This window comes from Polyodon spathula, chromosome 5, assembly GCF_017654505.1.
Source record: "Polyodon spathula isolate WHYD16114869_AA chromosome 5, ASM1765450v1, whole genome shotgun sequence".
NCBI classification, from domain to species: domain Eukaryota; kingdom Metazoa; phylum Chordata; class Actinopteri; order Acipenseriformes; family Polyodontidae; genus Polyodon; species Polyodon spathula.
This window is the reverse complement of record NC_054538.1, coordinates 72,070,729-72,083,733: the sequence shown is the minus strand read 5'-3', so window position 1 is coordinate 72,083,733 and position 13,005 is coordinate 72,070,729. Positions and strand designations below refer to the sequence as shown.

Here is a 13,005-nt window from a genome sequence, read left to right as displayed (position 1 = left end):
AACAACTTCTAGAAAAGGAATCCTTCAACTTTAATATTATTGAAAACAATAATAGCGTTGCTTAAATAATCAAGAATTAGTGCCTGGTAACATTAGGAATGATCACACTTAGCCAGCCAACTCATGTTTATTAAATCTGGCATACATATCACAACTTCAAAACATTTTAATACACTGCTCTTGGACTTCCTGCCTTATATTATGCTGAGTAATTCGTGTGACGATTTGTTTGATAACTGCATGCAGCTGTGCAGCATGCATATGTATGGAATGATCAATGGAACGAATTGTGGTGCAGACACTCTTCTTTGACGTTTGTTAACTAATTCTGACTGCATGTAATCATTCCTGAGTTTACAAGATGATGCTACTTAGTTATTTAATTTACGGGACTTTTTGGGTTCCTTTTATCTGTGCTGTTTTTTAGAAAGGACAGCCGTGTAAACTCAATAGTGGCTGGGCCAGCACAAGTACAGCAGCCTACTTAGGTTGAAGGATTTTAGTAACAAACCCAAGATGTGCACTGTTTGAAATGAACTATGACACACAAGTTTAATTCAATAGCGATGCAAGTTGCATTTGGTATGTAGGTGCATGGAGGTATAATTGCATGGTTAGTATGTACTTGAAATTGGGCTGGATTTGTACTGTTGCTGCCTAATAAATGAATATCTCTCTGTGCTCCGGATGGCTGAATGCCAATGGGAGTTTTATAAATAGACATATTAAAGCAGAATGTTGGGCTCTGCTGCTCCAAAAACATCCGTGGGGATGTTGCAGTGAGGATATATGATGTGAGACCATGACATTGTGTTTTAACGATGTAGAGCCTGGCTCGTTCCCACGAGAGGCTGTAGACCTGGATTATTGCCTTATGTACACGACTGTCTTACCACTGCAGAAATCAGTGCACCGATAACCTTTAACCCCTGACTCCACCCCCTAACATGCTGCAATACAAACAGTGAGACTTCATCTCATTTAATAAATTATACTATCCTACTCTTTAAGTAATGTTTCCAACAAGTCTTTACTGCAGACAGAAACTTTTGGACTGTGCATGGTTAAGCACATTTTAATTCACTTATTCACCTGCTAAAGACTTCTATCACTATTTGTTACCGACCCTTATTCATAACATGTATAACAGTAAAGGGATTAGGAAATGCAGCTGCTTTATAAGCTTGGGATTTATTTTTTTTTCAATTTTAGCAGGTTCAAAGTAATCTTGTTTTCACAGTTTAAATATAAAATATTACTCTTGAATATTTGAAATGTATAAATGTAATTATTATTATTAATATTATTAATATATGCATATATTAATAAATAATAATAATAATTCAAACTACAAAATGCTGATTTGATTTTACATTTTTTATTATTATTTTGATGTTTTATGTATATAAAAAAAAAAGACTATCAAAGTTGTCACTTCTGTTCCAACTGAAAGTATAACCTTGAAGAAACAGTAGTTTATATTTGAAACAAAGCAAATGTGAATGATTTTTTCCTTAAAATGTAAAACTGCTTTTAAGGTTGCGAGAGAATGCTACTTTGACAGATGCAATGCAGACTATGAAACTTGTTGCAACTGTACCAATATCTCATTGTGCTATTGTATTCCAAAACAAGAGATTCAATCTTTGTAAGTCAGTGTTAATTTTGTCCTGCTAAAACCCTTGCTAGAAGTTTGTGCACACCTTCTAACAAATCCACTATGGCTTGCATTACTAGGTACTTGAGTTATTAAAAAATAATGAGGGCCTATTTACAGTCAGATTAGGCCACCATAATACTGCTGTCTGCAGATGAGAGGCATAGACACTTTTAAACAGCTTTCCCTAAAAACAAACTCTTCCCAACAGGTATTAGAACAGTTATATCCCACTTATTAGTGAGTTGTGCATTTAGCAAAATTAAATTTTGTGTATACATTTTTTTTTTTTTTTTTTTTTTTCGACCCTTCCCAAAGCTTTGTTTAAAGTTGTTTTTTTTTTTTTTTAAATAAAGGACCCTCAAACCCCTTCTCTCTTGTATAAAGTATTGGTTCCTTTTGAATGGAAGGCCTATGAAGCCAAAGTAATTGGTTCTTCATTTGAGCCAACTTAATTTCTCGGGGGGTTCCCCACTGATGGTGGGGATGATAATGAGGCTTGGGAACCCACTGATATGAAAAATAGTAAATTCTGGCCAACTCAAATATTTTGGATGGAAGGAATACCTAACAAAATAGCCATCTTTGATCAAATTGAAATGTATGAATTAAATAGTTATCAGTCCAAAACTATTAGTCCTAGTAGGAAACTCACTCTGAAAAGGGGGACATACATACGCCCAGACTACTGTATGGATGTTTCAAAGGTGTAGAACTGGGCTGCCACAAGCAGAATCAAAATCGTGTCCTGCATGTTCCCATATGGGAAAGCATTGTAGAATAATGTTAAACAAGATGACATAAGGAGAATTGAGTGGGATGTGAGACTCACCAGGTGAGATTATTATTATTATTATTATTATTATTATTAGAGAGAGAACAGGAGGACTCAAGACTGATCTTTGGGGGACTCCTGTTGAGAGAGGGTGAGGTGTGGAGGTTGAGCCATGCCACGTTACCTGGTATGTGTGGTCAGAGATGTAGGAGGAGAACCAGGCCAGAGCAGTGCCAGAGATTCCCAGGTCAGGGAAGAGAGGATAGGAGAATAGAGTGATCAACAGTGTCAAAGGCAGCATAGAGATCAAGGAGAATTATCAACAGTGTCAAAGGCAGCATAGAGTTCGAAAAGAATTAGGAAAGAAGGGAGAGAGGCAGTAAAGGTAGGAGGTGAGGGAGGAGAAGAGGGTGGAGGTAGCAGAGCTATAGAGAGTTGCGAGAAGGAGTCACTAGGTGGAGGAAAGGACAGAGTGGGCAAGAGATCGGAGGTTATGGCGGGAGGTGACAGTGGGGGTAGGTGAAGTAGAGAGAGGGGAGAGACAAAAAGAGATGAAATAGTGATCAGAGAGGTCCAGAGAGGTGATAGAGATGGTGGAGGGGCAGCAGGCCCTGGAAAAGGTGATGTCCAGTTGACGGCTAGCTTTGTGGGTAGGAGATGGAGATGGAGGTGGGATGGAGAGAGAGAAGTTGAAGGAGTGAACGAGAGGAAGGAATCCAGCACAGTGGATAGGGTTGGAGAGATGGATACTGAAATCGCCCAACAGGACAGTTGGGTAGTCAGGGGTGGGTGGGGGTGGGGATGGTCAAGCTCATCGAGAAAGTGAGCGAGAGGTCCAAGGGGATGGTATAGTACAATTAGCAGGAGTTGACAGGGAGAGGTTAGTTGGTTAAGAGAAAGTGAGGAGAGGGGACAGAAAATATTAAGGAGGGAAAGAGGAGAAGACCAATTCCACCTCCCCGTCCAGTGAGATGCGGATTATGGGACAGGGCGTAGTGAGAGGATAGGGCAACAGGAGCTACATTGTTATCAGGAGAGAGCCAGGTTTCAGTGAGAGCAAGGAAATCGAGAGAGAGGTGGGAGGCAAAGGCAGAGATGAAGTCAGCTTTGTTAGCAGAAGAGTGACAGTTCCAGAGGGCACCAGAGAGAGAGTGCGGGAGGGGAGAGAGTGGGAGGGGGGGGGGGGAGACAGAGGAATAATGTTAGAGGGGTTAGGGGAGCAGCAACAGAGAGAGGACAGAGGACAGGAGGGAGAGGACAGAATAACAGGGATGTGAGAGATAGTCATAGCAGGACAGGTGAGACAGATAGGTACAGTAGTAGTGGGAGCAGGAGCAGTGGGGGGAGGGTACAGACCTGTCTAGTAGTTGGCATCTTCCAGAGCGCTGCTAGGTTTGCAAGGGAACTGGTTAACAGCTGCTAAACTACGCTAAAGACAATACTTAAATTTTAAAAGTGATAACCATCAAAATGACTGCCGTGGCAGTTCTAGTGTTAAGGAGTAGCCTGGCACAAGAAAGTATACTATTAATTTTAGAGCTAAAGGTTGTCTAACAAACCAGATGTTTAGGTTTAATTAAGCCTTCTGACGTGCGAAGGGACACAAAAAAATTCTATAAATATGGGAGCAAAATCACAATTAGGTATCAGTTGAGTTGTTAACACAGACTTAGCTGGTTCATCTTCTGAATACATCTCTGTGGAGCTGACTGCTGGTTTTGTATTCAGAGCCTCTGGTTTGGACAACTGTCCTTTCCTTGTTCTATTTTATATTTTAAGACATGTTTCTCTGCGGAGGGTAAGCATAATCTTGAAGCATGATGATATAGGATATGATTATTATTATTAGCTTTAGAGATGTCATTATTTTGCATGCATCAGTATAATTGAGTGCTTTAGACTGCTTGAGGTTTGTGATGTAACCATATTGCTTTAAGTATTAATGCTGTTGATTTGCAAAGACACCAGACTACCTGGACTATCTATGAGCTAGGATCGGAAGTAGATCTTCGATCACTCGATCCGTTTAAGCATTAATAAACCGAAGGAGTAAATATATACTCTGATTCATTAAACTTTGAATACCTGAGTCTGTTTAGTTATTCTTGATTAACTATTGTGCCAATATGTGAAAATCTGTAAGCTAGTACATGAACAACACTCTATAGGAGTTGATGCAATCAATTTGTCCTTCTGTTTGCCTACTCTTATTCTATTACAGAAATAAAGAAGTGCATAAACGTGACAACCGTGTACTGTATGTGTGCAATTCATGTGGTAGTCAAGAGCTAACCTTTGCATTACCATGGTAACTAGCAGACGAATGACTTGCTGCATACTGATCTTTGTGTCCTAAAGCTGGTTGTAATATCTGAGAAACAAAATGAATGGCTGCATGCTGACACTAGGTCTGGAAAAAGGCAACAAAAAAAGAGAAGATGAGTCTGAAAGCACAGAGGTAATACATTGATAAATGTAAGCACTGTAGATGACGCTTTTGTTTAGGAAAGTTATTCACTGTAAACATGATAAGAAAGTAAGATAATACAGGCTGTTTTATGAATACTGGCCTTATCATTCAAAACTACTTTCCTATTCTAAAAAAAACATGTAGGTATGGGAAATGTATCTGTATTATCTGTATTAAAAACCAGAAAATGAGTTGTGAGTTGAAGTTAGTGTTATACTGTAAGTACCCCCATGGCTTTATGAGGAATTACTGTTGGCCGCGTCCAGATGTTAAAATGTATTTATACAGGGGCGTGTTTGGGATGTAACAAGGCTGAACAAGGTTGCTTTTAATGAGATACAACAGTGTTACTTTGGTTTAATGATTACTTCAGTTTTTAAAATTGTGAATGTTTATTTTGGAAGAATTATATGAAGGATGTTTTAAGCGCTGAATCAGCATGCGGGCTTGAAGAACTTAGAACTTGAACATTTTTAAGGTGATATGCTTCAAAATTAGTTCCACACTGAAAAATTAGTTTTGCCTGTTTAATGGTCACAATTAATGTAATGTTTACATGTTCCAATAGTTGCCAGTGTTTCTCTTCCCTTATTTAATATATGAAACATACAGTGCAACACACACACACTGCATTTCTGGTAGACTCAATATTGGAATGTGTGTGGGGCTTGTGAATTTGTCCAGTGGGTAGCCCTAAGTGGCTAGTGGATGTTTAATTTCAAGCCTGTGAAAATCAATAATTTTGTTGAAAATCAGTTGTAAAGTTAGCTCATAAGACATTATTTCAAATATGCATACATCTGTCACACGGACCATAAATTAGGATTCATAATATATTTATAATGGATTCAGTAAGGTTATACAGAGCCCAGTAGCCAATTACACAACTCAGGGATTTTGCACTAGGAAATATATTTTTTAGGTAGTATTCATATATCAATATCCTTTTTATTCAATTATGAAACTCTCTTTGTATGCCTTACTGTTTCTTATTAATTGCAAACAGGTTCTTTAATTTCAGGGAAGCAGCACAACAGGGATCACCATACATCAGATACAAGCATTATGGAGCCAAATCTCTTTATTAAATTTGCAATAAAAGAAACTAAGTAGAAAAATAACCCTTTAAATAGTAAAATAGGTGAAGAAATACCCATCTTGAAGGGAGAAGATTCAATAGATCACCTGAATAGCAAGTCTGGGATCCTTCACTTTCCCAAACTTAGACTAATTTAACCATCCCCAATGAAGGCATCCCAGCACTAAATATCTGATGCATGTTTCTTAGCAAAGAAGGATAAAACAGCAAGACGGTAAAAACCAATACAATGGTTAAAAATGTCAATACTAAAATACAATTATTTAGAAATACTAAAAATAAAAAAAAAACAGTGGAGTAAAAACAATCCCTTATTTTCTCCTATTCAAGTATTTAAATTAATTTTGCATCAATCACCTATTCATAGGATTACTCTAATTCAGGTAGATTTCCTTACTGTAAAATTCTCTTAGAAGTATATTGGGTATAGGCTGATCAAATCAAACCTTTAGTTTCTTGTAATTGCAATATTATTCATGGAACTTTAAATAGAGCATTACCACATTGTAATTATTATTTTTTGCTTTAGAGAACACGTTGATCAGGATATGTGGGTTGTCGACCAATGTTGTATATTCTGAAAAGCTCATTACTTTCATACAACCACAGAGCTCAATAACCATTAATCTTTTCCTTCAAAATTGTCTCAAGTCTCAAATAACATGCATATATACTTCACACACACATAATATATATATATATATTATATATATCTATATTATAATATATATATATAATATATTATATATCTTATATACACGAGTAGATTAAAATGTGCTATCTAATTTGCCTCACAAAGGTTTGTTTTGGATTTTCCTTTTTTAGAGACTCCCAGGATCTTTGGAATCCCGAGGGGCTTAGACCTTTGGGGCTTTCGTGTTTGCCTAAACAAGCACAACAGATCACCGATGATTGATCACCGTAGGGTGTATAGTGGGCATCAATTATAACAAAAATATATATTTTTTAATATATAATCCCAACTCTGTGGTAGAGGTTGGAATCAGACAGTAAATCTTCCTTAAAGGATACCAGTAACAAGCAGAATCCAGGTGTTGTCGGGCAACGAGAATCTTTAATATGGCTCCTTATGTAAATCTCAAAGGCATCTGAAGACGACCAACCAAGCTTTTTGATGACATGCGCAGGAATATTTAGCTGAGCAGCTCTGGTTGCCACTCCAATCCTGCAAGAATGGCACAAATAGTTTGAGGAAGGCTGCCTTTTTGGAAAAGATCTTGCAAAAAAACAGGATCTGGAGACTGGCAAGTTCTGCACAACTAGAAACTGCTGGTCTGGAGGACTGGAGACAAAAAACGGAATTAGTGCAAGCAATGTCAACAGTTTTATCAGATTTACTTTGTTTTTAAAAAAGATAGAAAACACCCCTTAAACTGCAGCAGGATGCCTCAGTAGGGAGCTAAAAGGAGCAGAAAAGGATAATCTTTGGATGTCCTGCAGCAACATTTGTATTCTGGAGGTTAAAGCAGATCCTTGAATGTCTGCAGTGATATTTGTATTCTGAAGGTTGGAGCAGATCCTTGAATGTCTGCAGTGATATTTGTATTCTGAAGGTTAAAGCAGATCTTTGAATGTCTGCAGTGATATTTGTATTCTGAAGGTTGGAGCAGATCCTTGAATGTCTGCAGTGATATTTGTATTCTGAAGGTTAAAGCAGATCTTTGAATGTCTGCAGTGATATTTGTATTCTGAAGGTTGGAGCAGATCCTTGAATGTCTGCAGTGATATTTGTATTCTGAAGGATGGAGCAGATCCTTGAATGTCTGCAGTGATATTTGTATTCTGAAGGTTGGAGCAGATCCTTGAATGTCTGCAGTGATATTTGTATCCAAGGTAGTGAGTTAAAGAAACATTAATGACTACAAACCATGTATGATTTTTTGGGGAATTCTATGTCAGTTTCTTTAACTGCACAGGTTTATGTTTCATGATTTCAGCTCTTAGTTCTTTGGTACAAAAGTCAGGATGGGTCATAAAAATCACATAAAGGTGACTGACTGGGTACCGGGTTTACAATACATGATTCAGTACCTTGTATTTGCTGTTGTTGTACAGTTCCAAAATCCGATGTTTCTGATTCACATCTTTCCTCTGGCTCAACTGTTATTTATTTTTCGTGCGAGGAGGAAGTTAGCAGTTATACTGTTGCATTATACTTCCATCTGCTCTTGTCGATCCACTTTTATACCATTTACTGTACACTGTTTATTAGCATAATCTGCTTCTTTTTGAGACATTTCTAGCTGTCTTTTATGCTCTTTTCTCTTTGAACATCCCGAAAAAAATGTATTGGTATAGGCAAAGATATTATAGAATATCTTTGGTAGGGGCCCCAGCAGAGACTGGGCCTGGGTGCTGTGAGTCTGTTGGGATAGGTCTCTAACTTTGAACACCAAGATTTGGCAATATTTGACCATTCTTCTTTACAAGACTGTTCAAGCTCTGTCAAGTTCCTTGGGGAGTGTTGATGGAAAGTAATCTTCAAGTCATGCCACAAATTTTCAATTGAATTTAGGTCGGGGCTCTGACTGGGCCACTCAAGGACATTTACCTTTTTGTTCCTTAGCCACTTCAGTGTAGCTTTGGCTGTGTGCTTTGGGTCATTGTCATGCTGAAAGGTGAACTTTCGTCCCAGTTTCAGCTTTCTTGCAGAGGGCAGCAGGTTTTCCTCAAGGACTTCTCTGTACTTTGCTCCGTTCATTTTCCCTTCTATCCTGACCAGTGCCCCAGTCCCTGCCGATGATAAACATCCCTACAACATGATGCTGCCACCACCACGCTTCACAGTAGGGATGGTGTTCTTTGGGTGATGCACTGTGTCAGGTTTGGGCCAAACATAATACTTTGTATTTTGGCCAAAAAGTTCAATTTTAGTTTCGTCAGACCACAAAACTTTTTAACACATGGATACAGAATCTCCCGATTGTTTTTTTTTTTTTTTTTTTTTTTTTTTTTTTTTTGCACACTACCATACAGGCCTGATTTGTGGAGTGCTTGGGATATTGTTGTCACATGCACACTTTGACTAGTCTTGGCCTTAAAAGCCTGTAGTGCTTGCAAAGTTGCCATTGTCCTCTTGGTAGCCTCTCTGATCAGTCTCCTTCTTGCTCAGTCATCCAGTTTGGAGGGACAGCCTGATCTAGGCAGGGTCTTGGTGGTACCATACACCTTCCACTTCTTAATAATCATCTTGACCATGCTCCAAGGGATATTCAAGGCCTTTGATATTTTTTTATACCCATCCCCTGATCTGTGCCTTTCAAGAACGTTTCTTTTGAAAACGCCTTGGGGCTCATGGTTGAGTCTTTGCTTTGAAATGCACTACCCGGCAGAGGGAACCTACAGGAACTGCTGAATTTATCCTGAAATCATGTGAATTACTACAATTTAACACAGGATTAGGCCACTTAACTTGGTTTGTGATTTTGAAGGTGATTGGTTAAACCTGAGTTAATTTAGGATTGCTTTCTATAGGCATATATATATATATGCCCAAAGCGATGCAGGCTCGGCAGCCCTAGGCAATGCAGGCTTGGCAGCCCTAGGCAATGCAGGCTTGGCAGCCCTAGGCTGCAGATTTTTCATATTCAGAACCTTGGTGCACAAATAACCCTATTTTATTCTGTCCCTGTTTAAAGCAGTGAATAGGACCCATGGACAATTATCAAGCAGGTAATGCACACTGTGAAGGGAATGAATGCTGTTATGAACCAGATGAGTATGTTCTGTGTAGGAATCACATGGATCACATTGAAACTAGACCACTGTTACAGTGAGTGATTCTATAACCGCTTTAGCTTAGCAGGTATCTGCAACAGGACAATGGAGTCTCTTTTTGGAAACCAGATTTGCTAAGACAATACAGGACAATTGAACACAATCAAAACTGTTTTTGATTGCAGCAGTAATGTATTGGACTGTGTAAGACTGCTGTTCTTGAGGATGCTGTTGTAGATGCACAATGCCCTCTCCCAGTTTTTATTCTAGATAATCCAATCTACAGGGACATTTCAGCCTTTTTTTAATGGTATTTCTTGTAAAAGAAGTGACATTCAAGACATCAAAGGTTGTGTTGTCATAATTATTGTTTAGCTCCTTCTGCATGCATCTTACGACACACACTGTGATATGCAGCTTACATTTCATCAAAGTGATCTTCAAAAAAACATGAAATATTACAGGTAACCTGTGTTTCCTAAAGCTTGTAAAGAGGGGAAAAGATAAAAGACATGATTACATTGTGGCAGTTTTGGAAGAGATCTACGTCAACAGTTGACTGATATTATTAAGTTTCCTATAGTACATTGATATTGACTTTTGTGCTGACCTTTATTTGTTAAATCTTGCGTGAAATCCACTGAACAGTTATTAAACGGTATTTGCTTTGTCCAAGGCTTTGGTCCTGCAATGCTGAACACAAGACATTGACTTTCTTATAAAAGCCCTACTCACATACTTGTCAGTTTATTTTCATCTTTTTGACCTTTGTTTTACACTTGAACAAAGTATGCTGTGAATGATAAGGACCCTCTGCCCCAACCCTATTGTTTCCCACCAGGCAGGCAGATCGAATTGCTGTCACTGATGACCCAAGAAGCTCAGATCCATTGACCTACACATCATAGAATTGTTTAATTTATTTATAGTTGTTATTTATAATTGACTTGCTAGCTATAAAATAACACATTTTTATTTATAATATCATCTGGACATAAATATTACATGACAGGAAAGGAATTGGGGGAAAAACTAATCTGATGGTAATCAACCAGCAATATAATTTGAAGTGTAAAAATGAACCACGTCGGAATATGCACTCCCCTTTTATATGTATATTTTACAGCGTGTCAGACAGTGCTGTGTTTCAGTGGTTATGATTTAAGTGGTTTGTATGGATTTGGGGTCCCGCTACACAGTGAGGTGGCAAGTTTCACCTGACCCCCACCCCCCAGAGGGAGATGTAGTTGCAGAGGTGGTGATGGTGAGGAAAAAAGTGCAAACTAAAATGATAGGGGTTTCACTAGGGGGTTAAATGGCAAACTGATTGAAGATTGGAAGGGGGAGAAGCCCTATCTCCTGCACCCTGAAACATGATTACAATTCTGTGCAGGACTTTTAACCAGATTACCAGCACTTTTACTAACACTGTTCAAACCAATCTGTGTCACATAGCACTGTCCACATGTGCTTAGCATAAATGGGTTCTTCCTTTTATTAACGGTATCCGCTTTTGGGAGGTGTCCGTGTATCATTCGAAGTTCAGTGGTGCCATAAAACACATTTAACCAAAAAAAGCATATGATTTAAAAGTGACTACAGAAAGGTGTATAAAACTTAGCCTGTTTTGAGTTTAACTATATGTTAGCAGTTTAACATTTACATTAATCACTGACAATGTAACATCCAGCACATTTACCAGGCTGAATTAAAGAGACTAGGTCTAAAGGGAGACCTGGTGCATATGACTGTAACAGACTTAGCAAGACTTATGGGATTGGTTACCACCAGATGTATGAATGGAATTTGGCAAAGTCTTTTGGCAGAAAAATAATTAAAACAGATGAATCTAACAAAAGGTTTATATTTATTAATATTCTATTATATTAAAATTCTCACTCACACAACATTGTCTTTATTCAGCCACCCTAAAGCAAAATATATTTTTAGATTCATGTTATTTTCAGAGTAATGATTATTATAACTCAGCTATGTGTAGATTTTTGTTAAAACACACACATATATATTGTAGCAGTTTCAGGGATTGTGTTGTTGATGGACGTTATGTGCCTGCAAGGTTTATTTCTTTTTTGACTTTCAGGACCACAGACATAAACTTAAAGAATTCCACAGAGTCAGGACCACGGACAGCTCAGTGGAACTTTTCATACTGCAGCAGAACAGCCACACTTGTGTCCAGGTGTAATCAAGGCAAATCTGCAGACAGGTGACATCAATCAGTCTGCTCTACTTAACTGCACCCTGGGCTTTCTTTTGTTGTCTTTGGATCTTGGCAGGTCAAGGAACAGGCGGGTGTTGGAAAGAGAGAGAGAGAAAGAAAAGGAAGAATTACACCAAGGATTGAACACCCGACGATGAACTAGGACTGGACTGGCGAACCTGAATGGCACTTGGATAATTCCTTCTATATGAAAACTACCCCCGGTAATGAACCCTGTCCCGAAACGATGAAGAGACTGAAAGACCTCGGCCTGTTCGATTGATTGACTATTTTGTTTGTTTTGTTCACGTTTGCAAAGAGCACTCCCAAAGTCCCTCATCCTGTGCCAAAGCCTGTTAAAAATAAACAGGTTTTAAGCTTTACGTCTTGTATTGTGTGGTTTTGTGTGTAATCCCCACCTTTACAAAGAACCCGCCCCAGGAAACATTATAATATATATTTAAAACACAGATGAGCCATTTTAACCGAGTTGGAAGTAACCTTTTACTTAGAAAGAAAGACAAACTCTTTGTACTGTGAAACTCTTCAGAGGTCTTTTGTAATCCATATTCAATCAGTTATTGAGAACATAATTTGGAGGTAGAAGGAAGGAGGAGATATTTTAAGCACTTCCTCTTGGGATCAAGCCACTCTCGGATTACTTGTAATTGGGAAGTGAATACGGATACATCCAAATTTGCCTATTATTCGAAATGCAAACCACTTTATGAAAACAGGGTAAGGGATTTTTTTTTCTTCAAAGTGTTAAGGGAGATAGAATGATTGAATTGTAGAATTAGGGCTGCATATTGTTCATTAATTGTCATTACCAAGCTATCTTATACTACAGCAACATCTAGTGGTCTGATTTCTGGATTCACAGAACCAGGGAAATATGAATTACAAAATCTAAATAAATAGAAAACGCCATTTCTTGTACTGTAACATGGAGAATCATAGCTTTAAAAAAAATAAATATGTGGTGTATAACAACTTGATTACTAACCAGAAGTGACTCATTTATGCAAGAGGCCACCTTTAAAAA

At 38.2% G+C, this 13,005-nt stretch overlaps 1 long non-coding RNA gene across 2 annotated transcripts; it reads left to right on the top strand.

The window, feature by feature from the left end:
- The first annotated feature begins 4,095 nt into the window (after window positions 1–4,095).
- Window positions 4,096–12,343, top strand: LOC121315340. Of its 2 annotated transcripts, none has more exons than XR_005950247.1 (2): window positions 4,096–4,230; window positions 12,037–12,343. It is a non-coding gene; the product is annotated as an uncharacterized LOC121315340 (long non-coding RNA). The 2 variants fall into 2 exon arrangements; XR_005950248.1 differs by lacking the exon at window positions 4,096–4,230 and adding an exon at window positions 4,805–4,890.
- Window positions 12,344–13,005: the final 662 nt, after the last annotated feature.